Below are 26569 nucleotides of genomic sequence, written 5' to 3'. Positions count from 1 at the left end.
CAAACTTTAGAGCCAAGCGCAATGTTAGAAATGAGCTATCCTGCTTACACTAAAACGATCAATTTCTATTAAAATGTCTGCCAGTACTGGTATTGCAACGCCACTGAAAGCATGTCGATATCTTTAAAAGCTTATATTTAAAAATTGTGGTTCACTTTGGCTGAAACAACCAGCAAGGTTATAGAAGGTGGTTCAATGAAGCCGGTCATTAATTAAAAAAAAAATTCTTGAAGGTGTAAACGCGGATTCTAGGGTACAATATTTAAAGTGTTGGCGGACGTTGGAAAAGTGGCGAATAACGTTAACTAATTCTCTGCTAAACAAATTACAAATACTTAACTATTTATTGGTCACAGTTAGGTGTCTGAACGTAATTAGAAGTTTGTATCCTGCCATTAGTAACAGCGATACAAGGTTTAGGAATTTCGAAACTTCGATTGCCCTGGCACTGTAGCTCAATCGCCTTTGGCAATCGTGCGCTAAAATATGTGTTCTTTAGAAAAATTCGCGCTACCAAGGCTCTGTGCGCCGTCCCTGCATGGTGGAATATTGTGACAGCGCTAAGGGTGTAGCTTAGAGTGAGAATCTTTCGAAAGTGCGCGCCGATGTTGTGTTTTTTGAAGTTATAACAGTTGTGAGTGTTGCTAAAGGCCAACTACATATATCCATGCCATCTAGGTGCCTAAGTATAATTATTAACAACTTCGTAATCAGAAAGTAGTTACCTATTTACTAGTTAATACTATTCACTTTTTTCATGATGTCCGCAAAGAGAGGCACAATTGTGCCACTGTTTACGGACATCAGAGAACGAATGAATAACATTAACCAGTAAGCTTTCGGTAACTGCTTTGTGATTATGAACATTGTTCTACATAATTGTTGTGCAGGAGCCGTGTTCGTATCACAAAAAAGTCAATTTTTTAATTCTGGCGAGGTTCCTTGAAACGCCTGGTATGCATTTGCGCAGCAAAGAGAAGGCGAAAAAAAAAAACACTATACATATATTTCTCCTAAAAGCAGCAGCTATGACATCGCCGAGAGAATGCTATGAACGTTTTCCACTGGAGGCAATGGTAGAAACTTCAGGAACTCGCGTTTCAAATCATCATCATCATCATCATCATCATCATCATCCTGACTATACCCACTGCAGGGCGAAGGCCTCTCCCATATTCCTCCAACTAACCCTGTCCTGTGCTAGCTGCATCCACTTGACCCCTGCGAACTTCTTAATCTCATCCGCCCACCTAACTTTCTGCCGCCCCCTGCTACGCTTTCCTTCCCTTGGAATCCAGTTTGTTACCCTAAGCTACCATCGGTTATCCTCTCTTCGCACTACATGTCCTGCCCATGTCCATTTCTTCTTCTTAATTTCCGCTAGACTGTCGGTAACATGAGTTATTTCTCTGACCCACTCTGCACGCTTCCTATGTCTTAATGTTACCCCTACCATTTTTCGTTCCATAGCCCTCTGGGTTGTCCTCAACTTAAGGAGAACTCTTTTGGTTTGCCTCCACGTTTCAGCCCCATAGGTGAGTACAGGCAAGATGTAACTGTTGTATATTTTCCTCTTGAGCGATACCGGTAAGCTGCTAGTCATAATCTGCGAGTGCTTGCCAAATGCGCTCCATCCCAATCTTATTCTTCTTGTTATTTCCTTTTCATTCTGGCTGCTTTTCTAGCTTCCTCCCAAATTCGTTGGGTCCTTGGCCATGAAAAAAATTTTTTAATTTTGTTGGCATAAGTGGCTTGTTTTAAATTGTTTCTCTCAGGAATTTGTGGATTAACGTTTAAAAATAAATGTATTCTGTTTCTTTTGGACGCTGCACGACATTTTAGATCGAAAGTACTCCTTCATGACAAGCCCCGCTACGGTGGTGTCAGGGTGTTTAACTGCTGAATCTAAGAACGTCGGATTAAAACGTTTTTGTGGCCGCCGCTTATCAATGGATGCAAATAGAAAGGCGTTCGCGTACTGTGCGATGTCAGTGCACGTTTAAAAAGCCAACTGGTCGAACTTTCCGGAGCTCCTCATAGGCTGTGTCGATATTGGGACGTTAAAACAAACCGAATCAAAATGATCTCCTTCGCGACTAGAGCTGCAAATCCTGGTTTGTACTGAATCCTAAGCTTTGTGAGCCTAGCTTAAGGTAAAAGACTTGCGCAAAAAGTAGATGAAGAAAGAGACGTGACAACAAGACAGAGCAGCAGCGCGTCTTAAACCAAAATGTATCCTCCTGGGAGGCTACCCGTCTAGCCACACAACCTGCAGATCAGTTGCGGCTGGTCGAGCGGGCTAAGGTAGAAGGAACAGCCAGATGGCTCCTGGAATAAGAGGTCCTCCTGGGAGTGTTTACACATTTTTTAAATCAAGTTTTTTCCTCATCCTCCTCCTTAAACCAAAATGTGGTGCATGTGATATTCCGTATTTAAGGGAACTTGGACCATGGGATTTCATTAATGCTGCCTAGATGGCGCCGATAGGTTTCCGTCTTATTGGACAACCGAGGTTTACGAGGATGAATGCGTTGGCATAGTGGCACTGGCTAAAAGTGACTAAACCCAGCTAAAATACTTTCGTTGGGCAATTCGTTGAACCATGTTAAATGTCTGCCATTTATTCATTTTGTAAACTTATAGGCGTGCCCGAGGGAGGTTTTAGGAGATAGAAACTTACATAAACGCTGAATTGCTGGCCAGTTTAAGCATGCAGCCCCGAACTAAAGGTTTACATAGCACTCTCTATGCCACCACTAAAATGGACCTCAATAACCTAGAAACTTCGACAACCGGTCAGCAAATTCACCTTAGTTATTTTGCTGTTCTAGACCATGCACAGAACGTGAAAATAAGGAACTGAATGTTTGAAGCCACCGCTTCGAGAGCATTACCTGGTAGCAGAACTGGCAAAGGATTGCGTCTTATCTCAACTTTATTGAGCTAGACTAATAATTTGGCCACCGAGAGGTCTAAATTCGAGGCGATACCCCAGAATGAGCCCAGCTGGAATGGTGTCTCCACCAAGGGAACGCATCGTAAACGAGACCCAATTTTGTTCTGCTGGCAGCGCCCTCACTTACCTGTTGTAAAAACTATCACCCTGGTGCTACGTTTGCGATTTACGGGTTTGGCCGTTGGGCGCGCTGCTTCGCCCCAGCCGCTTTGCCTCCTAGCATGGAGAAAGGAAAAACTCCTATACTGGAGTTCCAGTGCGGCAGCGCCCCACAACCCATCTTTGAGGGCGCGCTTTAGAGTTAGTGTTTTGACTTCCTCATAGATGGCGCTGCCAGTCTGCGTCAGGCTGCGATAGAACCGCTTGCTTTGCCGCAGTACGTTCGATCTCTGAACAGTCGTGCTTTGTTCTCTCTGTGTGGCGCTAGTGTATGCAATCTCTGGAAACGGTCATGGAAGCTCTGTTTATAGAAAGGAAAATATTTTGTGTGGGTTAATCGTGTCACTTATACCGCGAATAGGGATGCAGCAGCCTTCTTTTCTAACACTGTGATGGCTCCCCGTTATTTTGTTTCAAGGTTGTGGATACTGGAATAAGCCGAAGTAAATATATTTCACGTGACATTGCGCTTACACAATTAACCGTTTAAATGTACAGCATATTTTTGTCGCCAATTGCTTTTAATCTAGATATACCGTAATCATTCATTTTATTACGTACTAAGCCAATGCCCGTGCATTGTTCCTTAGGATTTGATTATCAAAATAACATTCGTAAGTTATATGCGGCGCGAGCACTTTTGTTGCACCGCTGTTGCGTGCGTCACGAACTATTTTCATCCCAATATGGTACCAGCCGACGTTACCGCTCCGCTCTCTCTCTGTCTCTCTCTGTTTTTAATCAAATTATCTGGCGTGTCCATACTATATATTTAGACAGTTGTTAAACGCTTGAAAAATATTTTGCCAGACGTTCAGTAAATACCTCATAAGATCTTTCCAGATGCTTTCCAGGCTTCTGTAAATGTCTTCTAGGCGAGCTAATACTCAGCCTAAGTGAGCTCCAAATTGTTATTAGAGGACGTTTCGTACTTCACTCAGAAGTTGTTTCTAGACAACTACAAATGTCCTGCATTATATCTTGTTAATCACAGCTCAGCTGTTAAGCAGCGATTCTTAAGGGTGTGAGCGTCGATGCTGAGGGCCATTATAGATGGAATATGGGCTTAGGGAATGGCATGTCTAGGGGAACGCGGGTTGTTACCGTGGCAGGACTGTGGCACCAGCCAGTTGACACGCATTTCGTTTAGGGCAGCCACTGAACCAGCGACGTCGAGAAAACACGTGCGTTCTCTTCTCTCTAGCTCGGTGTGGTGCCTTAAACGGCAGGTCGTAGAGCATAATAGTCACAGGCAGGTCTTTTCGCAAAGTTGAGCGATGTAGCCGGTAGATCATCTTCTCCTGCCGCTGATGTAGCTGCTGCTGCTGTTGAATGCGCCGCTCGAGCAGAACCTCTGCTCATCAGGACCAAGGTAAAATAGCCCATTTCCTCTCTCTCGTAACTTCTGCGGCTACTGTGAACCCCACCTAAAAAATGATGCACAGACCTCGCCTTTTTTAATGAAGACTTGGCGCAACATCTTAAACATATCTCCTGGCACTTGTAGCCTCAGAAGGACGCCTTCTTGAATCCTAAGGGCTGAGAAGAGATGTCTCAAAGAAATTTCTAAAGTACGGACTCGGATGCATACAAAGACTCTGTAAGCAAAGGAATTGGTGCCGCAATCCGAAATGAGGAACTAATATCGTCAATGGCTTATTGCCTGAGAGAAAGCACTCGAATCAGAGCTAAAAGCGATAGCTTACCCTCAAATGATACATTTCAAAGGCTGTGCGCTGTTCGCAGGCGAGCTGAAAGGAAGACTTTACGCACAAACAAGATTGAAGACCTTCGTACCTGCCGACGGGCACAACGCCACATTCGACGCCACCTGAATAAGCTTAGTCGGAAAAGATGGCGCGACTTTTGTTCTACGCCGGATGAGCGCCAACCAGTATCGAAAATTTGGCGGATAGTTCGCGGTATGCGCAGGCCCCTTCAACAGCTTCACCTTTTCACAACACTATCTTTGCATGAACGAAAATCCATTAAAGAAGTCTCAGAAGAATACTACAGACTACTGTCAGCGGGGTCAGGGCCTTCTGCACACTCCACAGATGGTTTGTCAGGCAACCCCCAAGCGGCAGTGCCAGTGATGAACCCACCTTTCACAATTGAAGAGCTATCCACAGCTATCTCAGAATTAAACAGACGGACGGTTCCGGGTCATGATGAAGTAACCTATGACGCAATCGCAAAGCTACCTCACAATTCCCATCTTCGACTCCTGGAATATTAAAATTCTTCCTAAATGTGCCCGTTTGTGCCCACTGCCCGTTGTGCCGGTTGCGCCCGTTTTGAAACCTTCTAAACAGCCAATAAGTTATGCATCATTCCGACCCATTGCCCTATTGAGCTGCATAGGTAAGCTTGAGGAGCGAATGACCTCCAAACGCGTCATCTGGTTCCTCGAGAGCCGAAATGATCGAGTATCCTCAAGAAATGAGCAGATTTTGCCAAAATAGGTCTGCGACAGATAATGGCAGATTACCCTTGTCTCATCACTTAAAGAGTACCTTCACGCTGCGTACATACCGACAGCCGTTTCCCTTGACATCAAGGCTGCTTTTGACTCTGTGTTTCATCGTGCAATTCTCGCAGCCTCGGCCAGCCTTGGCCTCGGAGGAAAGCTTTACATCTGAATTGGGCGATTGGACACTATTTATAAGAGCGGAAAAAAGTTTTGAGAGCTCCGCATGGTCCAACTCTCTTTCACGCAGTGAAGAGGGGTGTACTTCAGGGAGCTGTACTCAGCCCTCTCCTGTTCAATATTGTCCTTGTACATATGACAAGAAACCTGCCACGAGGAGTACGCATAACAATTTTTGTAGATGACATCTGCATCTGGAATGCATCACGTTCGCGTTATATTACGTAGCAACGTGTTCAGAGAGCGTTACTGCACATCTCAATGTATCTGGCTCCCCGGGGTCTTCGCCTCTTATCAGAAAAGAGGGCTGCTAGGGCTTTCACATGGAAAAGAATAACTCGATACCCGCTCCTTATGGGTAGACGGTAACTATCGTATGTACGATCACAGCGTTTCATAGGTGTTGTGATTGACAGTAATCACTCTTGACCCCCTCAGAACAAAAACTCCGCGAGAAGATCACTACAGCATCGCAGGTTTTCATATTCATGTCGGGAACACTATGGGGCAGCAACTGCCGGTCGATAATTCTGCTAGAAAACGCCTACGTTGAAGGAGCGTTACGCTGCTATTTACCGGTGCTTCAAAAATTATCTCCAACAAGCAAGAAGATTATTGAAGCCGCGCGGAACAACTGCTTGCGGATATGCCTTGGGCTCCCAAAGTGATCCTCTGCATCAGGAATACTTGCAGAAGCAGGATGTCTCCCGCTAGATGTGATTGCCGCCCAAGAAACTTTGCGTACTCATCTCCGACATGTCCTCCAAGAGAAGAGGCACTTCTTACACCATATCCACCTCACTGCAACTCTGGCTTTAGTCAAGAAGCTGTACAGTTTCCGCCCCTCTCTACTATTATTCAGGCACAAAATTTACTACCTCTCCCCTTTCCCTCATAGACACTATCGTCTCTAAAGGTGAATATGTCTGTTCCTGGCGTGTATGCGAAGCGCCACATGCCACAGGCAGCACTTCTGCAAGCCGCTCTCGCCTACTTAGCCAAGGAATATACACAGCACACCCATATATTCACCGACGGTTCAACTATATTCTCAAGACACTTCTTCCTGTGGCATTTATGTGCCCTCCACAAACCATGTCCTATCTTACCGGCTGCAGCGGAAGACATCATCTACGACATCTGAGCTCAATAGCATTAAAGAAGCTGTTTCCTATATCCTGCGTTAAACTCCCAGACGATGCGTTATCTTCACTGATTCCAGAGCATCTCTGCAAATCTTGAATAACCTGCTGAAGGAAACCATTCATCAGCCTCCTTTCCTTGACATCGGGTGTCTATATCATTTGGCTATTGCTGCAGGCCACTGCATAATGTTTCAGTGGATACCAGCCCACTCTGGCATTGAAGCCAATGAAAAAGCAGATGAAGCGGCTCGTAAAGGTCATCAACATCAAAGATACACACGGAACTTCTTCGCGAAAACAGATGCATCCCAACTAGCTAAAAAACTCGCTTCCGAAACAAAGTATCCACTTTGGAGCTTTCCGACACATCAATACCAATTCCTTTACTCAATTGATTCACATCTAAGATCAAGACTCCCTCCAAAATTTCCTCGCCAACTAGAAATTATTTATCACCGGCTTCGCCTGAGCTGTGCTTATACAAATGGCCCGCGTACCGTTTCGGTCAAATGAACACTCCGCATTGTGACAACTATGGCTCGATTGAAACTGTGGAATATATAATACTTGAGTGCCCTGAGTATGCTGACGAGCGTGCGTGCTATAAACATAGCCTAGAAAAGCTCGATCTATCCTGTGCCTTTAAAAATGGAAAGGGTTTTATGTCCCTTAGCCTGTCGTAGGCAACAGCGACTCGCAATGAACTTTTTATTGGCGGCTTTGAAAAATATTGGACTTGTGACAAACTCTAAATTCACCTTGCATGTTACCCTCAGGCATTTTTCAGGCTGTGAACTCTATAAGCACATTTGTCAAGAGCTACATTTGATCATTTCATTTTATACCCATTACTAAACAATGCACCTTACAACGCATTTAATGGCCTCATTTTATCTCCCCCTTCATTTCTTTTATTTTCCTCACCATTGATGCCAGCGAAATCTAAACACCGCCTGAATTCTTTTTTTTTCATTGAATAGTCTCTCTCTCTCTCTCTCTCTCTATATATATATATATATATATATATATATATATATAGAGAGAGAGAGAGAGAGACTATATATATATATATATATATATATATATATATATATATATATATATATATATATATATATATTGTAAAGAAGAAGTTCCGATTAAGTGGGCAGATTGCCGAGAGAGAGGAAGAGGAAGTGATTTTGCAGACTAGCTGACTAAAAGTTGCAGACCAGCTGACCCACGCTCCGGTCCTGCTCGCTACCAGTGCCCGCTATCAGTGCCTGGATCCCCGCTTAACACTTGGTGGAGGTCGCGGGATTTCTCTTCCATTTCCTCGCCCTGCAGCTCCGCAGGAGCCGAATTCCCACCTCAATGACTGACTCCAGCACTAACACCACCGGCCCCGCTACCTCACACAAGTCGCAAAGTTGTGGTTCACAAATCACGAGGCTGACATTACAACTTGGGCCTCGTTCAGATCTCGCTTTGTGGATGTCTTCGGTCGCCCTGCGGTCCGCAAGCCTCGCGCCGAACACCGTTTGCGCGAGCGGGTGCAGCAGAAAGGAGAAACCTTCACTAGCTACATCGAAGACGTTTTAGATTTGTGCCATCGTGTAAATGTATCGATTACTGAAGCTCAGTAAATTCGCCGCATCATGATGGGCATCCATGAAGGCGCATTCAACATTCTAATGGCTAAAGAGCCCCGCACTGTAAGTGATGTTGTCACGATGTGTCAAAGCTACGACGACCTTCGTCGCCAACGCATCGTCCCTCGACAACCTGAAGGCACGATCACGGCTATGTCCGATGGCACTGTCAGCTCCGCACTTATTCAAGAAATAAAGACTTCGTACGGGGAGAAGTTGCCCTGCAATTATCATTAATTTCAAACGTTCCGCAATCCAGCTCACACCTCGCTTCGAACATACGCCAGGTTATTCAGGAACAAGTTGCCGAAGCACTTCCGCCCCCTCGACAACTAACTCTTCATGCCGCTCCACTGATAGCTCCGCTCATTCATGCCGACGCTGTCCCGCCGCCCGCACACACTCCACTGTCGTATGCTAAGGTTGCCGCAAGACCACCACTTCCTACGCCTTTTCCATCGTATGGTTCGCCTCAGCGGGCATTTTTCACTCAGCGTCGTGCGCCACCTATTCTACGCCATTGGCGCACATCTGACAATCGGCCGATTTGCTTTGCATGTGGTCTCCCTTCATGTTGCAGGTCTGTGCCGCCGTCGCCCAGCACCGTACGCTTTCGATCAGAGCCCGGTCAACTACGCGCAGCCGCCGTCCCCTCTCCGTGCGCCCCCTCAGCCCTCGTCCCACTTTGACCACTCCTCGCATGAAAACCGCTCAATCTCTCCGCGCCGTCGCTCTCCGTCGCCGATGCGCCGCCGTTCTACCTCGCCAATGCCGGAAAACCACTAGACGCAGTTCCGCAGGCAAGAACTGCCCTTGCGTCGAAAAGTGAAAGTCCTGTCGCCACTGAACAATTTAATCGAAGTTACCATTGAAAATGTTTCTACTCTTGCGCTTGTAGATACTGGTACTGCTGTGTCGGTTATGGACTTTAGAGTGTGCCGCTTGTTACGAGAAGTTGTTCTGCCATATTCTGGGGTTTCTTTGCGCACCGCCACTTCTGAGCACATCAAACCGCTCGGTACCTGCACGGCTCGAGTCACCATTCAGGACGTTCTCTAAGTCATCAGTTTTATCGTTCTTCGTGACTGCTCTCATGACATTATTTTAGGGTGGGACTTCTTGTGTCGCAATCGCGCCGTAATTTATTGCGCTCGTGCCGAAGTAGAGCTTTCTCCGCTGTGCACCGCACCGACCGCCGTTAACGTTCTTGGGGAAGCCAAATGCCACGTTACGGATGCTACTGATATCCCGCCTTTATCTGCCGCTATCGTGCCTATAAACTGTGCCTCTCTTCATGGCTGTACAGTGCTCTTCACCCCATCTTCCCTTTTCGTCTCACGACGCTGTCGTCCCCTACCCTTCGCCGTCCTTAGTGTACGAAGCGGCCGCACCGAAGTAGCCATAACTAATGATTCGTTCTATCGACTCACGTTGCAATGTGGCGAGTGCGTTTGGCATGCCGACCCTGTTCCATCAGAAAATTTTGTTACCGTCCCGCCGCTTCTCTCCGCTTGTGCCGACATAATCTCCGACACCATAATGTCCTTAGCCGACCTCGTTCCTCGTCTCCTTCATCGCCTCTTGCTGCCTTTGACAAAGCCGTCGACAGTGCTCTCGCTTCAGATCAACGCGCCAAGCTCTTCGACTTGCTGAACCGATTCCGAACTTCTTTTGACATCCAGCAGCCATCCTTGGGTCGGACATCAACTGTTGCCCACCACATCTATACTGGTACGCACGCCCCGTTACGCCAACGTACTTATCGTGTATCAGCCTCAGAGCGGCGCATTATTGATGAGCAAGTCGATGAGATGCTCAGTAGAGGTGTTATTCAGCCTTCCAGTAGCCCTTGGGCGTCCCCGGTCGTTTAGTCAAGAAGACGGGTCTTTGGATTCTGTGTGGACTACCGCCGCCTTAATGCGATCACACGAAAGGACGTCTATCCGCTACCACTCATAGGCGATGCGCTGGACACTTTGCATGGAGCGGAATTTTTCTCTTCAATCCATTACGATCTGGCTACTGACAATTTCCAATGGCTGAAGACAATCGCCCCAAGACAGCTTTTGTCACTCCCGACGGGCTCTATGAGTTCAAGGTCATGCCGTTTGGCCTGTGTAACGCGCCCGCCACCTTTGAACGCATGATGGACAATATTATCCGCGGTTTGAAGTGGCACACATGTCTCTGCTACTTGGATGACATCGCTGTATTTTCACCCGACTTCTCAACCCACCTAACTCGCCTTGAAACTGTCTTGCAATGTCTTAGCGACGCTGGTATGCAGCTCAATCTGAAAAAGTGCCATTTCGCCGCTCGCCAACTTACTATTTGAGGGCATTCAGTGTCCAAGGATGGCATCCTTCCTGATCCATCTAAACTCCGCGCTGTCGCTGAGTTCCCGAAGCCAACATCTATCAAGCAACTACGCAGCTTCATAGGCTTATGCTCCTATTTTAGGCGTTTCGTTCAGAATTTTGCGACCATCATTGCTCATTGACGCGACTTCTCAGCGCCCACAAAGATCTTTCTGCCTGGTCGCCGGCTTGCGATACTGCTTTTACGAAATTGCGCACGCTACTTACCTCACCCCCCGTATTGCGCCACTTTGATCCGGCTGCTCCTACCGAAGTGTACACCGATGCCAGCGACGCCGGCCTCGGCGCTGTTCTTGCACAACGAAAACCCGGTGTTGATGAATACGTTGTGACGTACGCAAGTCGAACCCTGACCAAGGCCGAGATCAACAGAAAAGGAATGCTTGCAATTGTTTGGGCGCTTCAGACATTTCGGCCATACTTGTATGCGCGCGCATTTGATGTTGTTACGGACCACCATGCTTTATGTTGGTTGTCTTCACTAAAAGACCCCACCGGCCGTCTCGCCCGCTGGTCGCTTAGACTACAAGAGTATGATATCCGAGTCATCTGCCGTACAGGGCGTAAGCACTCCGACGCAGACGCTTTATCTCGCTCGCCAGTGTCGCCTGACACTCCGTTGTCCCCTGCCTCCAGCTCCGCCTTCTCTTCCTTGTCCATCGATGACATGCCATCAGAACAGCGCAAGGATCCGTGGCTTACATCACTAATCGATATTTTTACGAACTCGTCACTTTCACCGGCTCCTCGCGCCCTTTGTCGTCAAGCGCAACATTTCGCCCTTCGTGACCGTCTTCTCTATCGACGCTACCATATGCCAGATGGCCGTAAGTGGCTGCTCGTCGCACCTCGCCACCTCCGAAGTGATATCTGCCCATCTTACCATAACGATCCGCAGTGTGGCCATGTGGGTGTATTTAAAACTTATGAACGGTTGCGACAGCGCATTTACTGGCGCGCTATGTATACATTCGTCAGTAAGTATGTGCGCTCGTGCATTGATTGCTAACGTCGCAAGCCGCCGCCTCTCCATCCGCCGGCTCCACTACAGCACCTCCCGTGCCCATACCGACCATTCGATCGTGTTGGCATCGATTTTTATGGACCTCTGCCGTACACACCTGCAGGAAATCATTGGATAATCGTGGCCGTCGATCACCTCACTCGCTATGCGGAGACAGCACCACTTCAGGATGCCACCGGACCCACTATCGCGTCCTTTCTTCTTCATAATTTCATTCTTCGGCACGGGGCCCCCAGTGAACTTCTAAGTGATCGAGACAAATCTTTCCTATCCGAGGTTGTCGAAGCGCTCCTACGCGAATGTCAAACCATCCACCGGACAGCCAGCGCGTACCACCCTCAAACCAACGGACTGACAGAGCGCTTCAATCGCACAATAGGTGACATGATGTCCAAGTACATCGCCTCCAAACACTCCGATTGGGACAAGATTCTCCCATTTATAACATATGCCTACAACACCGCCGTTCAAGCAACTACCGGATTCTCGCCATTTTTTCTGCTGTACGGGCGTGAACCTTCGTCTCCACTCCACACCATCCTCCCCTATCATCCTGATATCTCAGAGTACATATCACTTTCGGCAGCTGCTAGGCACGCTGAAGAATGTCGCAAACTGGCTCGCTCACTCACTTCGGACGAGCAAGCCCAGAAACAAGCGCACAGCGACAGCAGCCACTCTGTGCACCAATTTTCTCCCGGTGCTTACGTGTGGCCCTGGGTCCCATCGACACCACCAGGTCTGACCAGCAAGTTTATTTCCAAGTACCACGGACCCCATCTAGTGCTCCAACAGACTTCTCCCATCAATTACCTAGTTGAACCGCTAGCCGCTTCCACCGACCTTCGCCGCCGTGGGCGTGAGATTTTTCACGTCGACCGCTTAAAGCCTTATTACGATCCTGCTATCATTTCGTCTCCTTGAGTCGCCAGGATGGCTCCTCTTTTCTGCGGGGCCAGATTGTAAAGAAGTTCCGATTAAGTTGGCAGATTGCCGAGAGAGAGGAAGAGGAATTGATTTTGCAGACCAGCTGACTGAGAGTTAGGCCACCCCCGCTCCGGTCCCTGCTCGCTACCAGTGCCTGGATCCCCGCTTAACAATATATATATATATATATATATATATATATATATATATATATACATACATAGAGAGAGAGAGAGACTATTCAATGAAAAACAGAGAATTATTGAAAATTATAAGAACCGTAAACGAATGCTCTCGGCATACATTCTCAAGTTTTTATTGCTTGCTATCATTATAGAACCTCTAATTTTGTTTTAGGCATCAACATTGCTTTGCACAGTTTTTTTTTTTTTTCTTCTTTTGTTCCCCATACAGATGACCCTTGGCGTTCAGTTAAAAGCCGATATTACTTCATTCTTATATCCCGAGAGAGTTTCTTAATCATCTGGTTAAACTCGATTTTCAGCAGAAAATTCGCTTTCAAAAACGTTTATCTCACCAGTGGCCATAGCGGAACGAGCCTCACGGAAATAAGCTAGCGTCGTATGGTTTTTCTGGAGAAATGTTTTTACGTTTGATGACTGTTTTTCTGATAAGTTTTATTGATGCGGAGAAATTTGCAGAATAGCTTCGAACCGAGAGGGCGTTTCGAGCGTATTCACGTTATTTTTTTTTTTTTTAGGAATATTGCATTATGCGCATTACCACGCCAAAACTGCTCTGATACTGTTGTAACTTTCTCATAGTTGATTTCCTTCTTTTAAATGTTTTTCCAGCACACAGTGAAAAGGGGCCCCAATCAGAGACCGGAAAGGTTGCGCATGTTGAAGTAGTTATAGTAAATGAAATGAACTCTATGAAAGGTGAAGGCTTTTTTGCAGCAAGTCAGCTTTACTAGGCAGTTTCTGTAATAAATTGTATGTTAATAACAGTTATTTTCTTTTTTTCTGTACAACAATAATGCACAAACCCTGAATCCTGATATGATTTTACAAGAGCTGGTTTTTACCTAAATTTTCACGCTCAAGCTTTGAACGATGTTTATCTGGCAATTATTGAAAATTATGAGAACCGTAAACGAATGCTCTCGGCATACATTCTCAAGTTTTTATTGCTTGCTATCATTATAGAACCTCTAATTTTGTTTTAGGGCATGAACATTGCTTTGCAAAGTTCGCGCTGCAGCTCCCAACGCCATTTACTTCTGCCTTTGACTTTGACCCAACGACGCGGATGAGAGCTCAGTGACGTCACTCCACATCCCGCTGCGGAGAAGCGAAGCTGCGGCGCGCGCTCGTTCGGGGGCTCTCCGGAGACACTTGACTAGGTGCGGGTGTTTAACAACTGCTTCGCCTTCTCTTGGTTGCTTAGTGCCGCCATGGAGGAAGTACGTGCCAGTCAGAGTGCATCTTGGATGATTGAACACTAAATATTTCATAAAAGCCAAACAAATGTGTAGCCACGCATGCTTAACAGCGCTTACGCTCTGATAACTACGCTCAATCGGAATTTGTCTCCGCAATTTCTTTATATCAAGTGTAGCAAGTTCTTCCAGATGTCTTAGCTGCATAGAGTAGGTGGATAAATAATTTTTGTCTAAGCCTGCCCTTCTCGCTTCAAGAATAGAAGACCCTATTGGGCGTTGTAGGTGTCCCATAGATTTTGTTCTTCCCAGTAGCTGTCAAGGAGATCCGACCGACATTCCCAAACTTCACCGTGGCAACACTGTACACGCGGCTGGCCTGTAAACCGGGAGCTTTTTCGAAAGTCCAAAATGTTTGATGAAGAGGTAAGAGACTTTAGAAAGATATTAGTCCTGGGACTATGTTGGGGGCTACAGCGATCACCAGGTAAGGATCAGAAGGCTTTAATTAGTTCGCCAATCAACTAAATGCAATAATTGTTCTAATTTTCATTTGATGGGGTATGCTATATTTGCGGAATTGAAGCTCGGCCTCCAAATAGTATAACCGCAGAAAAAGTTTCCTTTAAAAAAATGCAACGCGAGTCACAAGCCTCGCTCTTAGGAGTCACCACCGAGATTCTAGCAAGGTCGTTGCATCCCCTTCTCTCCCATGTACGAACGTCAAGACGAGCGGTTGAGCGATAAAGCATCAGCCAATGAATCTGCGCGTATGGGCTTGATAACGTGGCTAGAGGACACCCCGTGACTCGACTCAGATTTACCCTCACACCTTAATTTGCTGGTACTTTATCGCCCATCCGTTGTAGTGACCTACAGGCTGCTGGGGTGCGCAGGCCTTGTCAAGATCTCTGTGCCGGCGTCTTAGATGATGCCAGCAGAGTAACGAAGAAATCTCTGGGTAAGCGATTTACCTCACAGGCGCCGTGCTAGTGTGATAAACTGCCTGTACAGGTGACATTTGAGGGCCTTATAACGTGTGTTGCATTTTTTTAGGAATCATTTTATTTTTTTACGGCTATACTATTTTGAATAGCGTGGTTTTTTGGGCTTGTTGGTACATGATTCCAATACACTATAGCTCCTCTCAGATAAAGAGCTTGTCTTTCTAAGGAATTGATACTGTTTGCACATCTGATTCATGTTTTTCTGGCGTTTATATATGATGCTTCAGGAGAATAAAATTTGTTGGAAGTTAGCGCTCGTGGTGTTCGTCTCTCGCTCTTGTGTCCTCGTCTTTTGCTGCGCTATAGTGTATTGGAAACTATTTTGAAGACGAGTGCCAATTACACATGTGCAACATTCCCCGTAAACTGAACTTTAAAAATGTAATTAGCGTACTTAGTTTATTAGCGAGCTGATAAAGTAGCTTGCCTTTTACCTAGCGTCCACCGCAGCCCTCATTATATCCTCAAAGCTAAAATTGATCGAAAGCATGCCCCATTTAGTATCTTAAAATTTTCGATTTCTAAAAAAGAAAAAAAGAACAGTTCGGTATATGCGGATAGTGGGCAGTTGAAGAGGGCAATGGTAAAGTACTGTTGCAGCTCCATTTATTACATGGTATAAACTCAAGTAAGCAAGATCTCTACGGGCATGCTAATGTCTGGACTAAAACTCGGGAATTCTGAAGATTCACTTTGCAACTCACCGAAAAGAGAAACCATTTTCCCTGACCCTGGGCACCACCAAGTTTGTCGATGCAACGGTGTTGCGCCATTTGGTGGACGTTAGTCGCAAAACTGTGCGTGTTCCAGAGCGTAGTTTGTGCGACAATGCGGCTTCAGGTGTTGTATTTTTTTACTTTTCGAAGTGACATTGATAACTGAGAACTGTGCCACGAGAACCTTGAACTCTGACTTCTCCGCTAATGCAACGCAGAAATAAAGGCATTCATTCGAAAGTGCTGAAGTATGGTAGTTTTTTCTGACTTCGTGGAAACCAGCTGACGCACTTCAAGATGAAACATTTCACTCTGTACCTTTATTTTCAGCATCGTTAAGACATCCGCTTCAGACAAAACGCATGGGCACAGTCGCTACCAATATATATATATATATATATATATATATATATATATATATATATATATATATATATATATATATAAAATTGCTTTGAATTGCTCACCTCTACGCTGTGCAAGAATCGCTTGAAGAATTTTGGAGTACGCGCAAAGTGCCGAGATAGCTGATGAATAAGGAAAAAAAGAAAAACATGACTGAATAAAGAACAAACGAAAACAGCGCGTAGTTTTTAGATGCATTGACGCCGCCCGCTTTTAGACCACGCTTAGCTGCCGACACGATATCGTCATTATGGAGATGGAGCGACCGAAATCTTGCGTCTACGTAGGAGCTTCTGTCAAAAAAAAAAACTTTGAGGGTAAGATAATTAATCTTCGGGACGTATAGAAAGTGTGCGGCAAAAATTCGGGCTTGATTTATTGGCCCGGGGGCCTCACGCCGTTTCGTCACCACTTTTCCGCATTCACGCGTGCTTTTGTGACCTCATTCAGAGAAGCTCTTCTCAATCTTTGGCTTCAATTTCTCGCTTATTTTCATTGCACACTCGCGCTCATACTTTGATGCCCTAAAGACTGCTCGAATTGAAGGGCGATCTGTTGCGATTCTCCGTTTCCACGAGTTTGATGTTTTTAGAACCTTCGCAGTTGATTTACGCTGGTTATGCCGTGTTCGTCTAAGGATGATCTTTAAATCCCTGCCCATGAAGTCTAGTGGTCTCGATCGAGTAAGCGAAGTTATAAGGCGGAACCGGTTTCGACAGACGTCTGAGCTGGATAAAAATGAATAAAACGAGCACGGGGAAACGAGTTTCTACGCGTGAGAATCTTAGTTTTCCCGGCATGAACGCTTTTATTTTTGAGGCAATGGTAGTACTTCTCTTGGCATGATGCAAAAACTCCATGGAAGACCTAATATTGAAGATTGATGTAGAGTGATGTAGTTGGCGGCAGCTTAAATGTGGGATATAGCTTCGTGCAATTCAGGTTTCATTACAGGCGCATGTTTTCTCAATGTAAAACATTTTCATTATTTTCATTATATCTTACGTTTGGCGGAACATGGCGAGGAAACCAAATTTCAGATGCGCCAATAAGTTGCGATCTTCTTATTTTTTTTTTCTTATCCGGCAATATGTAACTTGCGTCAATGAACGCGATGGTGTTCAGGCGATAGCACTGCACCAACGCCTCTAACCAAAGTTACGTGTAGTACTGGATCATTTCGTATGCTCAACGTGGACCTGTTACTATGTTAATCTTGGGTAAATGTGGTGGGTGTTTCTTTTCCTCCCAGCTAAAGGGGCTGACATTCGTGCTTGTAGTATTGGCAGCATGCGTGTAGAAAGGGTGGAACAGAAAGGTAATAATGTATGCAGGAGGCATACTTGTCAAAAAAAAGCACAGAAAATCTTGTTTCATAGCCGGAACTAGAGGTCGCCGTGAAGCGGCTTGAGCAGCATGACGAAGGTTTTAGTTGCTATCACTGCCTACTGAGTCCTTCATTTAGCATCTCGACTTTGTCGAAGTGTATGCACAAGCGGATTGATCATTCTTCGAAGCAGACACAGTAACACTTATTAACACAATGTAATTTCTCGCAATATCGTACCCAGATATATGTAAAAAAGCAACCGGCGATTACATTACTCGGTATTGCGAGGAAAGGAAGAGGAGGAAGGAAGAGGAAAGGCGGTGATGTTATTCGGGCAGAAGAAGTGGTTTGCCGTCCTAAACTGGGGAAAAAAGCATGGAGGGATTTGAAGGGGAAAGAGTCAGGGGAGTTAAAGGGCGAAAGAAATTACTATAGGCGAAACACACACACTAAAGTCAACCTGTCGTGCAAGCTCGATAGGACACGGAAGATTGGCTGGCTGGCTTCACCGCTGATGATGGCCGCTGCCAATGTCCGATGATCTTTTTCTCCATTACCCCGCCTAGGTAGCGCCGTGGTTAGGGCTTTCGACTACTGTGCTCAAGGATGCGGGATTGAATTCCGACCTCAGCGGCCTCTTTTCGATGGAGGCGAAAAGCCAGGCGCCTGTGTGCTGTGCGATGTCAGTGCACGTTAAAGAAACCCAGGTGGTGGAAATTTCCGGAGCTCTCCACTACGGCATCTCTCATAGGCTGAGTCGCCTTGGGACGTTAAAAACACCCATAAACTAAACTGAACTATTCTCGGTCAATGGGCGTTGGTATAGATTTTAGAATGAACGGCTCAGAGATCGTCTTTGGGGCAGTGTACCCGTTACGTTGCCAGAAGATATGTAAATTGATCTCATGACTGTCATATAAGCCGCACATGGGCTTATCATCCGTGCCGGTAAATAAAAAGTAATGCTTTTTGAAGGCCCCACCAAACCACAGGCGGCATAGCAAAGTTTCTTTACATCGTGGTAGCTAGGGCGGAAGTCGTCGCTTTAGGTCAAAATCCAGGAATGGGATAGGTCGTTCTGAAGCTGGCTGAATCTCCACGAGGCATCCGGGATCTCTTCTTGAAGCCTGGTATAGAAATGCTCACAAGAGGGCGTTGAAGACACCATAGTGAAAAAGACGGCTAAGAGGCGTGTGTAAACTGTAATGACAGAAATAAAGTTCCATAATACAACATTTTGGACGAGTTGGTTACATACATTCATTATTACAGCACAAGGACGGCACAGAACAAGAGGAGGACACACAGCGCTGGTGTTCTGTGCCGTCCTTGCACTGTAATAATGAATGAATGACAGAAAATCACGATTGGCATCAGTGGTCTTTGCAAATGATGTACGCGGGCTAGTAGTCTGGAGGCTGGCAACATGGTGAGAGGGATTCCGAGAGAGGTAATGAATGTGTGTTCTCAGGACGTCAACTTTCAAATAGGTGGTCATTGGGTTCTCCTAAGCAATGAGTACTGAAGAAGCGTATTTTGGTAATCCTAGGCAAGTCCGGAGAGCTTGAGCTTGAATGCTTTACAGATTTTGTATGTCTGTTTTCTTTAATTTCCAAGTACAGGAAAATTCTACCGAACGAATCCTATAAATAATACCCAGAAATGTGGCGCAACAAACACAATCACGTGAGAAGAAACACAACACAGGCGCAGCACCAACTTGCCCCTCAAGCTGTTATATTGAGAAACCTATAAATAATATTTATGTAGTTGAATCGCTGACCGCATTGACTCTCTCCTCGACTTTTTTCCTGAGGAAAGAGATGATATGAACAATGTCTGACAGTCTCTTTTTTATTTACGAAATATGCGGGATCCACGATAAGTCACGATCGATGGTTACTTCCAGGAAATGATGGCTTCCTGTGCAGGCTATTGCTGTGCCACTTATGCATACACGATATCAAGACATGCTCTTGTTCTTAAAAGCAACAATGACGCAGTTCCCGGTAGCAATATTTCAGCCTTGAAGGTGGAGGTGGGACGTAATTATGCTTGGCGCCTCCTAAAGCCTCGCTCGAACTTGTGGTCGCGTATGTCCTGAGACCCGGGTGGAGATATCGTCCGAATATATTGAGCATTACACCGACTGTGACAGTTAGGCCGATGAGGCCGAGAAGTGCGAGACTGAAGAGCGTTGAGCTGAGCACTCAGCCCTTTGGAATGCGACATTTGAACTCAGCTGTTTACATCACAACAAAACCTGTAGTCTTCGTCAGTAGCGAATACGGAAAACGAGAAGCACGCATCCGCTCTGTAAACAATACATTCCCACAGTCCACAGTACTTCCGTTTGAGCAGCGTCATCCTGTAGCATGGGAGAAATTTTCATGAAAACGAAATATAGTGCAATTCCCGCAGCTTCTGGTTTTGCAGCGGCAGGTATAGCGCCAAATCGGAGAAACTTTATGAAAACGAATGTGAGCGCAATTCAACGCGCCAACTTTCGTTGGGCCTGTGACAAAGAGGAGTTTTAAGAGGAGAGTACGTGCAATGGCTTTCTCACTATGTACAAACTCTTTATTCTATAGGTCCACGTAGAAATAGAGGACTATAGACGCCAAATTTTGGTGCCATTTTCCTTCTTGTTAGCGATGCGTAAGTTATTCCTGTGTATCGATCCGCACGCAGTTTTTCCTACGACCGCTTAGTAATTAATAATTGAATTTTATTTTCTCACCATTTTCAGTTTCAGCAGCCGAGAGAGATGGCTGTGACGTCACAATCATGTCTTGATGCGCGGCATGAAAAAACAGCGATATAATTGCTGATTCTTCACTTGTAGTGATTCCTGTTCTTGAGGCAGATTGACTTCATCATTGTAGAGAATTCAAATAACACAGCAATGATTATATCGCTCTATCGTCATCCCTTGCGTGACCTCGGCGAATATGACGTCACTGCTATCGCTGGGCGGTTGAAACCGAAACACAGGAGAAAGGAAATTAGATTAAAAATTCTTCAGCAGTCGTAGGCAAATATGGCTTGGAGATCTGTGTACAGTAATGTATTAGGCATCGTCGCGAAGAATAAAACACAAACCTAAAAATGTTTTGTCTACATAGCTCTAAAGATGTCTATCTCAACGCCAACTGAGCCTGCGTTCCGCCGGGATACCGTCGCGCCGGCTGCCCCATGGTTGAAACGTTCTCTCATTTTATCAGCTGCGGCGTTTTTCAGGCCTTTAAACTTAGAAATTTCCTAATAAAATTGTTCAGCGTATCAGGTGCCTGAAATAATAAAAATGCCTTAGATAATTACATTGAGGATGGGTACAACAAAGGGTGGCGCACAATACTTGTCGAAAGTAAATAATCCATCGTGAACACCGTAATAAATAGTTGCCTTGCACAGGAACGCCTTTAAATCTCTCCCCATAAAAAAATCCCAAAGCCAAATGGTTGCTTGGTGCCTTCACACCTTCAGGAGCCTGTTTATGAGACAGGCATCGACATATGAATCAAAAACGTTTTGAGTTGACGGTGCTTAGGAGTTCACATGGCGGCGGTTCTTGTGACGCCGCTACATTTCGTTCAATCCAACCAACGCTTCACCCACATGCTTCACCAGACGCAACGGTAGGCCTCATCATGCACTGATTATTTCACTCCTTAAGCGGAGGTACGACAGTGCGTTTACGTAAGCTTATAAGATAATTGGTGTGGATATCTTGATTGAAGCGCGCGACGTCACTGATTCCCGTTCTTCGCACTGTGACGCGCGCAGTTTCCTCTACACTGTCCCCTCCCTATTTATGTCTAAAGTCTTATGATGCGCTTCTTGCGTGATTCCAGACTAACAATGAATTCCAATTAGAGGTCTCGTGCAAGTATTCTTGCTACACAGCACCGAACAGCTGTTTCAGTAGGCGATTTAAACTGGGTTTTTGAGTATTGATTGGACACTGGCGGTGCGGTATCGTGCTCTTTCGCTGATTCTGAGAGCACTCCGGATTGCCGGTTTGGATGCGCCAGTATTGTCTAGATACGAATTGGACAAAAAATAAAACGAAAAGTTACCTGATATACCGCGTGCCCTCTGAGACAACGCTTCTGATAATCCGTTTTTTCCGTATACCGTGTTGACACGTTATTCGCGAGATGCAACATCATGACCTTGCACCACCACTAGTTAGAGAGGAAAGCGCTCGAAAAAAAAAAAAAAAACGAACATATTGACAAAAAAAAACAAACTTTTTTACTCGTTCTTTTTTCTCCCGAGGCATGGCAAACAGAAAAAAAAAAAAAAAAGGGTTACTATGGAAAGGTGAAAAATTATGGTAGTCCTTAACATTGATAGATGGCTTCCTCTAAATTGGAAACAACGCTAAAAAGACTTCATAACGCTATTTTATTTGCAGTTATTTGGTTCTGATTGTGCAACATAGGCTTGATTGAGAACCCTTGTGATAACTGCACAATCTATTGGAACACTTCAGTGTGCCGCAGTGGTGCAGTCTGGACTTTTCTTCTTCCGCCGGGTGTTTTGTCTGCTTAGTGTCGAAGTGTGAACATGTGAAGTACAGTCTTGTTTCGCTTATTTGTGTTTCGAATAAATACAAAGAGGCTATTCAGGTCGTAGACTCATCCGGCGAGGTTTTGGTCGGGCACCTGCCGATCAGCCCACCAACCAATCAGTGGCCGGTCGATGTGCATAAATGCGCGTTGATAGCTTGTCACGCTGCTCCGCTGTAACGTCAGTAGAACTCATTAATACCGCACTTATTTATTACGGTGCTAGCGCTGGATCTCGATCGGGAGAATGAGTAACGACTCTTTGGAGAAAAGTTAAAATATATGTCAAGAATTTGTTGTGTCTACTACTTAGCCATGGCTGACCTTACTTGCAGTGTAAACACATAACAGGCATTTTATACCCTAAATATTTGGTCTCCCAACCACTGTAAGCACATGATAAAATATGTATGCATACAAAATTAACTGGGAGAGTAAAGAACTTGAACTAAACACGTTTATGAACCCAGCGCATCCTAGGCACACGTGAGGGGTAGTGGTAGGGTATTTGAAGAGCATCAGAAGTGTTCTTAAAAAATCTAACTCGTTATCATCAGCTATAGACACGTGTTCTGCAAAAATCATTGGTTTAAACGAAACCTGGCTAACCGCACATGTTCGCGACTCTGATGTCTTTTTTAACGTTCATTGTTTTTCATTCTTTTGCTGCGATCGTGGAACACAGAGTGGCGGAGGCGTGCTGCTGGCGATTTCAAATGACATCACTTCATCATGTGTACAGGTGTACACTGATTTAGAAATGGTATGAACAATAGTTACGCTTAATCACCAGAAAGTTGTAATAAGAGTTTGTTATCGCCCGCCATCTTTCTCTCCCATATTTTGCAATGAACTTTAGTTAATTTAGTTTCTGCACGCTTTCCCGCGTCTCCGATATTTCTACTCTGTGATTTCAATTTTCCTAACATTATCTGGAGCTCTGACATTTCTATATTTGTCACCGTTCACGTCTAGCTTATGGATTTTGATACATGCTTAGTTTTCTCATTACAGCAAATCTGCACGCAAGCAACAAGACTAACAGCTAACGTTGCCAATGCTCTTGATTTGATCCTGACTACTCGACCTGACATGGTTTCACCAATAACTTACCTGCCAGGCCTCAGTGATCATGTTCTCCTCAATTTTTCCATTACGATAAATTCTCCAACGTCTAACAAAAAGGTAACGGTGATACGCGATTATAAACGAACAAATTTTCAGGCTATCCACTCCGAACTATCTTCGTTTATTGACATTTTTCTTGATGGCTTTGACGACCACACTATTCAAACTAACTGGAACTTGCTCGCGGCCAAATTAAACCTTCTTACTGATCAGTTCAATCCTCAGCGCACCATTATCAACCGCACTAATGGTCCCTGGTACAGGAAATATATCAAGCGCTTATCTAACAAAAAGAAGCGGCTTTATCGCATCGCTAAACTTTTCTCTACAAAAGAACTTTGGGCATCGTACTCGGCTGCATCCTAAGCGTACATGCAGGCAATAAAAGACGCAAAGAAACACTTTCATTCACATACTCTTCCGTCATAGCTAGCAACAAATATTAAACAATTCTGGTGCGTTATTATTCCGACGACTGATTTAAATATTAACTTAACTGACCTTTCTGGTGACACCATTCTTTCAGATCATGTTGCTTCAGTTCTTAATCGCCTCTTTGCTGATAACTTTTCAATCATTCTGATGCACACATACCTATTACACATAGTCGCAACTATGCAACTATGTCTCCAATTTTAGTTGATACATTTGGTGTCATCAAACTCATTGATAATCTTAGTCTTCATTCCACTCCAGGTTATGATCATATTATTTCTAAGTTTTTGAAAAACACTTCTGACTATGTTTCCATTTTGCTGACTAAACTTTTTCAATAATCATACGACCAATCTATACTACCAAAAGAATAAAAACGCGGGAAGGTGATTCCAGTTTACAAGTCTGGTAGCAGAACATCTCCCTTGAATTATCGCCCCATCTCTCTTACTAGCGCATGTAAAATTTTAGAACATATAATATTTTCAAACCTTGTTAATTGTTTTGAATCAAATGCTTTCTTCTCATCAGAACAAAACGGTTTTCGTTAATCATATTCATGTGAAACTCAACCAGTATGTTTCACACATGCTTTAAACCGTATCCTTGACCAATGATCCCTCCTATTACAGACTCCTATTATTAAAACTAAGTAACCATAGCATTGACCCTATTCTACTGAAATGGATTGAGTGCTTTCTTCTTAATCGATCGCAGTTTGTTACCGCCAATGGTTCTAATTCAGATTTTACAGAAGTGCATTCAGGCCCCAAGGCTCAATTAACAACAAAATTAGCCCAAGGAATTGAGCCTTGGGGAACGCCTGAATGCACTTCTGTAAAATTCCTTGCGCTCCTTTTGTTGTTAATGCCCCGCCGGGGTGATACAGTGTTTACGGCACTCGACTATTTTGCCCAAGGACGCGTGATCGAATCCCGGCCTTGGCGGCCGCTTTTCGATGTAGGCGAAAAGCAACGTGCCCGTGTGCTGTGCGATGTCAGTGCACGTTAAAGAACCCCAGGTGGTCGAATTTTTCGGAGTCCTCCACTACGGCGTCTCTCATAGCCTGAGTCGCTTTGGGACGTTAAACCCCACAAACCATAAACCACGTTTGTTGTTAATCTACATCAATGATCTTACTTCTCTTGCCAACTCTCATATTCTCCTTTTAGTGGTTGATTGTTGCGTTATTTTTAGAGAAATAACAGATACTAACGATAGTTGTCTTCTTCAGTCGGATCTTACCACTATAGCTAACCGGTACAAGGAATGGTCAGTGCAACTAAATATTAACAAATGCAAAGTAATGCGTGTTTCAAGAAAATCTACCGACCCGCTTGCGTATCACATTGATAGCATATCTCTGGAATCATATAAATATCTTGGCGCTTACATCACTGCTAACCTAAGCTGGTCTCTGCATATTGATCACATAATCAACAACGCTAATCGCATGCTAGGCTATTTACGTCGCAACTTTTTCAACGTTCCTTCTTCTTTAAAACTTCTGCTCTACACTAATTCGCTCCAAACTGGAGTATGCAACTCCAGTCTGCGATCCTTCTTATGACAGTAATATTACTGCTCTTGAGATGGTTCAGAATCACTCGGTACGTTTCATTCTAATTATAGCCGCACAGCAAGCATAAGTAATATGAAATCTAGTCTTTCTATTCCATCGCTGTCACTTCGTCTAAAAGCACCTCGTATCGCATTGTTTCACAAGTTGTACCATCATCCCGTACTGCAAAATCGCCTTATCCCCCTGCCATTTTATGTATCCCATCGTGCTGACTATCCTCATAAAGTCGGTTTCGATTCATGTAACACCAATAATTTTTTTCAGACATTCGTGCCACGTACCTCACGTGACTGGAATCACGTTCCAGCATATGTTGCCATTATTAATAAATACGAGATGTTCCGCGAAGCTATAGCTAGCATTGTATACTTAGGTGTTGTTTAAATATGGCTCTGTGCTGTATTTCCCAATTTATGTATTTCTGGTTCTTTTTCCACTCCCTCTCTGTAATGCCTCTGGCCTTCAAGTATACAATAATTAAATAAATAAGTAAACAAACAAACAAATAGACATGAATAAATTAGGACAACCTAGGAAGAAACAAACACAAAAACATCGGCAATACACCGCCATATTATTAGTTTAACGAAAAATACGATGAACTTTGAACAGTCTAAGAAAGTTTACAGTAAAATTAGCGCAACTGACTGTTTATGTTTACTGGCTAGAAAAAAACAAAGAAGGCGTGCACACGCAAACAGGGCCAGCATTATTTTGCATAAGTTTACTTGAGAAGAAAGGGATAACCTCTGAACTGGCAAGATTTCACAATGTATAAAGCAGCCGTTGACATCAAAAGACTAGAATATATCTAATAACATGCTGAAATATGTTCAGTACTCATTTCTGCATGGTTTATTTGAAGAAAGATGTGTAAACTTCGAACTCCACATTAACATTCACACGAAAAAATGGCACAAGTAAGCATGGATAAAAACACAAGAGGAACTTACAGAAATGTGGCCTGATTTCGCCACCTGTTCGAGGTAAGCAAAAATTAGGTAAACCTCAAACGGTACAAGAGAAATTACCGCAATATTAAACGCAAATATTAACGCAAATGTAAAAAGCCTAGAAATAACCAGTCAGAAGAAAACGCAAGAACAGGGCATACCTCATC

This window comes from Amblyomma maculatum, chromosome 6, assembly GCF_055883805.1.
Source record: "Amblyomma maculatum isolate TAMU_Amacu chromosome 6, ASM5588380v1, whole genome shotgun sequence".
Taxonomy (NCBI): domain Eukaryota; kingdom Metazoa; phylum Arthropoda; class Arachnida; order Ixodida; family Ixodidae; genus Amblyomma; species Amblyomma maculatum.
The sequence above is the reverse complement of the archived record's forward strand: the minus strand, read 5'-3'. Positions refer to the sequence as shown.